Genomic DNA, 7,108 nt, shown 5'->3' with positions numbered 1-7,108 from the left:
TGACTGCAAAAGAGGGGCCTTCCCAAGTACATGTCAATGAGGAGTTGTCAGAAACTCAAAAGACCCAACTTCGTGAAGACCTTGGAGAATATGCTGACGTTCTCACTGACTTGCCAGGGAAAACCGATGTAATGACACATGACATCCAGCTTACATCGAGCGAGCCTTTTCGGAAGAAGCAGTATCCAATTCCCCATGCCTTACAGACGACAGTGAGGAAAGAAGTGGAAGACATGCTTACCATGGAGATTATTGAGCCGTCCCAGTCACCTTACGCTTCTCCCATTGTGCTAATTGACAAAAAGGATGGTAGTAAACGATTCTGCATCGACTTTCGGACCTTGAATCGGATGACGGTGTTTGATGCAGAGCCACTCCCTGATCCAGAACACATCTTTGCGTCAATATCTCAAGATTGTTATTTCAGCAAGTTGGACCTCACCAAAGGTTATTGGCAGGTACCAGTTGCTGAAAGTGCCAAGCCCTACACTGCATTCCTTACACCAGCTGGCTTGTTCCAATTCAGAATGATGCCCTTTGGCCTCGTCAACGCGCCAGCCACGTTCACCAGGATGATGCGACAGGTACTACAAGGCTTGGAGAAGACCGATAATTTCATTGACGACATATTGATCCATACCAAGACATGGGAGGATCACATCGAGGTTCTCACAGCACTCCTTGAGAGGTTGCGATCGGTTCACCTGACTGCTAAACCGAGCAAGTGCGAAGTTGGTTGTCAATCACTAGAGTTTCTTGGCCATGTAGTGGGTAAAGGGACCTTACGACCTCAGAGTGACAAGCTCCTCAAGATCCAGGATGCCAAGCCTCCTCGCACCAAGAAAGAGCTGCGTTCTTTCCTGGGCTTCGTGGGTTATTACCGCCGATTTATTCCCAACTTTGCGGCAGTGGCATCTCCACTAACTGATCTCACGAAGGCTAAGCTGCCCAATCGCATCGAATGGGGGGATAGCCAGGAAGGCGCTTTCAATGCATTGAAAGCGCATCTCGCCTCTTCGCCAATCCTTCAGTTGCCTAACAGTGATAAGCCATACTTTCTTCGCACGGATGCGTCGAATAACGGTATAGGTGCCGTCCTACTTCAGGAGAATGAAGAGACAAAGGAGAAGTTTCCTGTGAGCTATTCAAGTAAGAAGTTACTGCCTCGTGAGAAATCATACGCCACAGTTGAGAAAGAGGCTCTGGCCATTGTATGGGGAATACAGAAGTATGAACCATACCTGTATGGTAGAGAGTTCGTACTTCAGACAGACCATCAAGCCCTGACGTATCTTCATCGCGCAAAACAGACAAACGCGCGGATCATGCGCTGGGCACTCACTCTTCAGCCCTATCGCTTCAGAGTTGAGAGTCTTAAAAGTTCTCAGAATGTGGGCGCTGACTTCCTAAGTCGAGCTGAGTTCAACGAATAAACCCCTGCATCGCTTGAGTCCATATTTGAAATTGTTCAGAATGTTTAAGAATGTTTTCTCATTCCAAAAAAAATTATGCTTACACAATTTTTTTTTTATCTAAGGAGGGAGGAAATTCTCAGAAAACTACCCTTCTTTGTAACCAAATACTTTTTCTTCATTTCAGATATACAGGAGCTGCAATTCGCTTTTCTTTGTAATGCAAATAAGTTGCTAGAGCAGGAGTGTGAGTGGTAGTGAGAGTGACTCTAGGATGGTTGAGCGGATTTGAATGAGTGTGTACAAGTGAATGGGTTGTATGTGAGGGGTTTCTCAGTTTGTCTCACTGCTAATTGAGGAAGCCATTTAGGTGGTCATAGAGGAAAGACTTCTAGCATGTCCATTCCTTATCAGCCATGTTACTGAATTTATTTTGAAGCCAAGCACTACCAAAGCTGAATTGTAAGTTATAAATTGTCTTGTTTTCACACTTATATAGTGATGTGTTATTCTCTGATGAATTTGATATTGAATTTTAAGGATGTTTTAGTATAAAGACTGGAGTTGTATCAGGCATAATGTGTGAAGATAGATCGATGATTGATTAATAATTGCCGCTCAGGATTAATCCTGATTTATAGTGGTCTCGTTACTGCATGTAAATTAGTTAACATTTCATTCAGTAAAACAAGTATTTACCTTAATCTTTAACTTCACTTAGATATTTCTAAATGATGATTTGCTTGTGATTTTATTGTTATTTGATCTAAAGTAATTGTGGGTGTCAAACAGAAATAAACTGTTACAATTGTATTATATAGAGGTAAGGTATTATTTGCATATCGCTATCTATGGAAGTTTGGATTGTAATTACAGGTGGCTCCTCCCTTTGGGGACTAGGACAGAGTATAAAGCCAACTGAAGGGTTGGACAGCGTGTGACAGAACTTCCCCCTCCTGTGTGATGAATTTATAACTTCGTGAATCTCGCAATACTGAGTGAGAGATGATGGCGTCAAGCCTCTGTGTGGTGGGGAACTGTTATGGAATCTTCGTGCTGTACCCATTTGCAACTCGCTAATCTTCAAAAGGAAAGTAAGAACAGTACCATCTGGCTATTACATGTCCGCACTACTTGCTTTGCCTAAAGCAAGGAACATTTACTTCAAAATCTCCGGACCTTGAACTCTAGCCAGCTTCCATAGAAGTCACACACAATTTTATTTAAACGATTTGATTTATGCAAGACTGGTTACTGAACATAATTTCCTGGTTATATATTTGTAGTATTTAATTATATTCTGATTGACATCCAATTTTAAGTAACTGTGATTTCATTAATTGCATCATGAGTACTCTGATAATAAACAGAGTCTAAACTTAACCTCCTCGACTCTGTACTCTGTTTGTGTCCAAGCATTTTCCTGACACTGGGATAGATTGTCACTCGTTCTGTTAGATGTAATTTGTAACTCATTAATTTGACAAAATTACAAAACTCGGGGAATTATTTATATATATAAAAATATAGTAACATCTCTTATTATTTTTTGTATTACGATAAAACGTCTTTTGAAGGAAAACGTTGAGATAAACTAAAATTACTTTTAAATCCCCCCCCCAACATGCGTAGCTTGTATGTCATTGCAAACAAACCATCGCAAACATGCACGTATTCCTTCCTTGCTGATTGAGAGCTGTGCAACACGTGCATAGATCTATTCTCTCAGTCTCAGCCAAGGCGAGCAAACAATACGGCATGTGTTGTTGTGATGGTTGTTTACTATCACATAATGCTACATTGTACGCATGATGGGATGATCTTTTACATCTAATTTTAATTTACCTCAACGTTTTCCTTCAAAACAGGTTTTATCATAATTCAAAAAATGATATTAAAGAGATGTTACTATATTTTTATATAGAATAATAATTCCCCGAGTTTCATAATTTTGTCAAATTAATGAGATAAAAGTTACATCTAACAGAACAAGTGACAATCTATCCAGCCACATGAAGTTTATCGTCAATGCATATGCCATATCGTCTGGTACTATTCGTTGAGTTGATTTGCCTTCAGGTTCGGATTATTCACTTGTTTGTAAGTACAGTTATATCATTTTCCTTTTTATGATAGACTGTCTGGATGTGGTTATTCATGTTCAGCATGAATTCAAATTGGCCCGCGCGGTGTAGCTAGCACTTCCAGCAGCATGAATGGGTAGCGAATCGGTATGTACATGACTTTACTTGTGATTGTGTTGCAAGTTGAATTTTCATCATCATCTTCATCGGCGTAATTCCCCCAATTTACCTCCAACTACGTCACTGTGTTGTTTCACTTCATCATCATTCTCTTCATCTCAAAATCATCAATTTGAAAATCCAAATCTAGATAAAATTCTGGGTTTTCTTTCGATCATTTCGGGATCGAAGTATTCAGTGACAATGTGGAGAAAATGTACCCTTGCAACAGGTTTTGCATGCAAGTGGAGCTTCACGTGGGAGAGCCAATCACGCCTCTCGTACAGACAGTGACGTCATAAAAAAATCCCCAATTTCGCGGACGTAATTCTGCGTGTTTGAAGCATTCAGAGAGAGAACTTTAAACTATCAATTAACTGAGTTTCATCCGTCTCCATGATAAATGATGTACACCATCGAGTTCTCCTTATTTTCTCCTTTATTGTGATATATGATTCTCCAGTTTTACGATTTTCAATATATTTCTACTTTAAGAGGATGGTCCAGTTTGTCACCTACATGTACAGTGATTCAGTCCTAGACCAGGAGAGGGTATCTGGATTTATTGACCATTAGGAAATAGGTGACACATTTGAGAAGAAATGTACTTACAGTTTGCTTTGTGTAAGACAAATCTTTTGAGACAACAGAAATCTGGTCAAGGAGAAATTTGACTTACATAGAAGAATTTTTTGCAGAATTCAGTCTAAACAATTGCTTAAACTAAATTGCTTTCAAAATTTGATGACATAAAGAAGGTCAACATTTGCACAATTACCTGCATGTTTTACTGCTTCGAATTTTAAAAATGGGTGAATCATTTTTAAGTTGAAGTACAATGAGTGATTGAAAGTCTGCAGAAAAACACATTCTATAAACAATCTATTGAAATTTGAATACAAATATCTTTAATAACAAAGGTCCACACAAAAGAATTTATTTTCATAAAAATGAAAGGTTCTTCTAAAAGGTAAATTTATTCTTTTTGGTTAATTGTAAAATACTTGTCTCTTTTAAGAAACTGAATTTTCATTGAAAATCAAATTAAGAGCCATTTATCAAGGTCTACTCTTAATTGAATTTGGGCAGATTATCATTGTTGGTAAAACAATGTAATTAGGAAAATATTACTCCCTCGATTCCTACATTTTGTTCTATTTTTACTCCCATACTGTAGAGCTGGAAATGGAATCAGAAAGCAATTAAATTTAATTAATTTTGGCAAAGAATGTGTGATATCAGAAATTACAAGCAAGGGATACTTCTGTATGATTAATTCTTTAAGAAATGATGCCAGTATTTTATCCTCCACAAATTAATGCCTAAAAGAGGTATGACAATGACTTAAGAAATATATCAAACAGAATTGATTATGACAGCACTAACCTATGATGAGGCTACTTCATATTTGGTTAATTTTTCTTTTGTCCATTGTTGTTGGGAAGTTAATAAGAATTTATTTTCAGCCCCAATCAGAAATAACATGCATGCATGGGGCCAATTCATACAGGGTTCTACGAAGAAAGACGTTTTCAAGAAAATTAATACCATGTGTTAACTCTTTGTCAAAGACACACAGTATAATACACTATTTATAAAGGCAATAGAAAAGATACAACTATTTTTGTCTTCAAAATAGCTTTGCGTCATACTTTGGCAACAGTACATAGGCTTGTGTAATAATATTTAAAAGATTATTACTCCTGCTGTTCAAATTTTATAAACAAGATGAGGACAAGACAGAAAAGTGTGTAATAGTGAAAGGCATGTTCTTGTTCTCATAATTTCCTTGAATAGAAACCGACCCTTGGATTAGCAGAAGGTCATCCTTGTTGCCACCAAGAATAATAAGAGGAAGAAAAAAAGAATAGTCAAAGCTGCCTACTGAGAGTGTGTTCAATGTTTCAAAATGTTAACGGCAACGTGGATCAAGATTGAAAACGTGATTACAATATGCACATAATAAGAAACAAAGGGTGTGTTCAATGTCCACTATTTCCGGTCGTAAAAGAAAACGTCTTTCAAATCAAGATTCGGAGGAAAATTTAAATGCTGAAAAAGATGTGTTTGTAAACGCGATCAGCTCAAATTTAGGACCTAGAGCATCACAAATGCGACACTGAACACAATTGCTTTTTGAAACATCTTGAACTTGCTCTCGCAGTGGAAGCCTACACAAATAGGTGCCAGAACTGATCTTTCTTGCGATGGGGTCAAACTGAGCACTAAAGCTGTACTAAGAAAAGCGGAAACTCAAATATAAACGGTTTTATATTTTTGACACTGAACAGGGCACCGCTGATCGTGTTTGTGTTCTATGTTTTGGAATTGGTTATTAAATCATGATTCATGTTGCTGTTTAAATTTGAAAAGTGACCACTGTAGACAGGTTCTATTAATTTCTTTAAAATGGAAAACAATTTTAGCGGCCATCAACAGAGATTTGACTGTATTGAGAGTTTGCATATAAGTGAAAAAAGTGCCAAGTGATGTAAGCGAAAATAAAACTTCATGGTTTATATCTTAAAATGCACAAAGGAACTCCTCACTGCAAGTTGAGAAGAGGTATACTGTAGATGTAAGTTGAATAGGTTATGAGAGTTCAGGAGGGCGAAAGCCATCAATGAAATTGGGAATCCATCCAGATCTACCAGACCTAGACTCCCTCAGAGGTCCCGTAAAATATTTACAAGGTCAAAGTCATTGTCAAAGAACTCTCCTTATCTTCTCCTATCACGATTAGATTAATGATTCGAGAGCGAAACTACACATTTGAAGTTATTTACTGGTCGTTTCAACAAAGTATCTACCGTGGTAGGGGGTATGGTGTCTGAAAGATGACAAACCATCTTGAGAATCAGGTGGGGGAAAAAATAGTAAAAATATATTTTCATTTTAACATTACCCTGAAAGAAAGCAGAAAATGCAAAATCAAGCATATGGTACCAAATTACATCTGTTTCTGCTGTAACCAAATGTTCAAAGATAATCTTTTTCCATGATATTAACAATACAAAAGCTGAAAGAAAGTTGTAACAACTCGCAATACTAAACTATGAAGGACCAGGTGTTAGAGTGGATCAAACTACTGAAGAAGATGTTTGAATCACCAGACATATACAAAAGAGACAAGTTTTCAAAATTGGATTAGGCCTATTGGAATTGGTCTTTGTGATTCCACATTCAAATCAATTCACACAACTTTTTGTTATACATGTAACTCATCATTATTGAGTGTCTTGTAATCAACAAAGAGCTTGAGGAATACTTCAGAAGTGTTTCACGAGGCTTCTTGTCAGTGGTTTTCACGCACTGATTTGTCTTGAGGCAATCAGATGCAAGGATTTCAGTAGCTTTTTTTTTAAATGCTCCCAAGTATCTGCAGGCCTATACACCTGGAAACGGTTCACACCAGCTGATTTCTGTTTGTGACTCATACTACTCAATGACTGT

At 37.6% G+C, this 7,108-nt stretch overlaps 1 long non-coding RNA gene across 1 annotated transcript; it reads left to right on the top strand.

The window, feature by feature from the left end:
* Positions 1-1,557: 1,557 nt before the first annotated feature.
* LOC121430813 lies at positions 1,558-2,319 on the top strand. Its single transcript, XR_005972072.1, has 2 exons — positions 1,558-1,874; positions 2,289-2,319. It is a non-coding gene; the product is annotated as an uncharacterized LOC121430813 (long non-coding RNA).
* The last annotated feature ends 4,789 nt before the right edge of the window (positions 2,320-7,108 follow it).

This window comes from Lytechinus variegatus, chromosome 17 (genome assembly GCF_018143015.1).
Source record: "Lytechinus variegatus isolate NC3 chromosome 17, Lvar_3.0, whole genome shotgun sequence".
NCBI classification, from domain to species: Eukaryota; Metazoa; Echinodermata; class Echinoidea; order Temnopleuroida; family Toxopneustidae; genus Lytechinus; species Lytechinus variegatus.
Note: the sequence above shows the minus strand (reverse complement) of the source record. Positions and strands in the feature narration are given on the sequence as shown.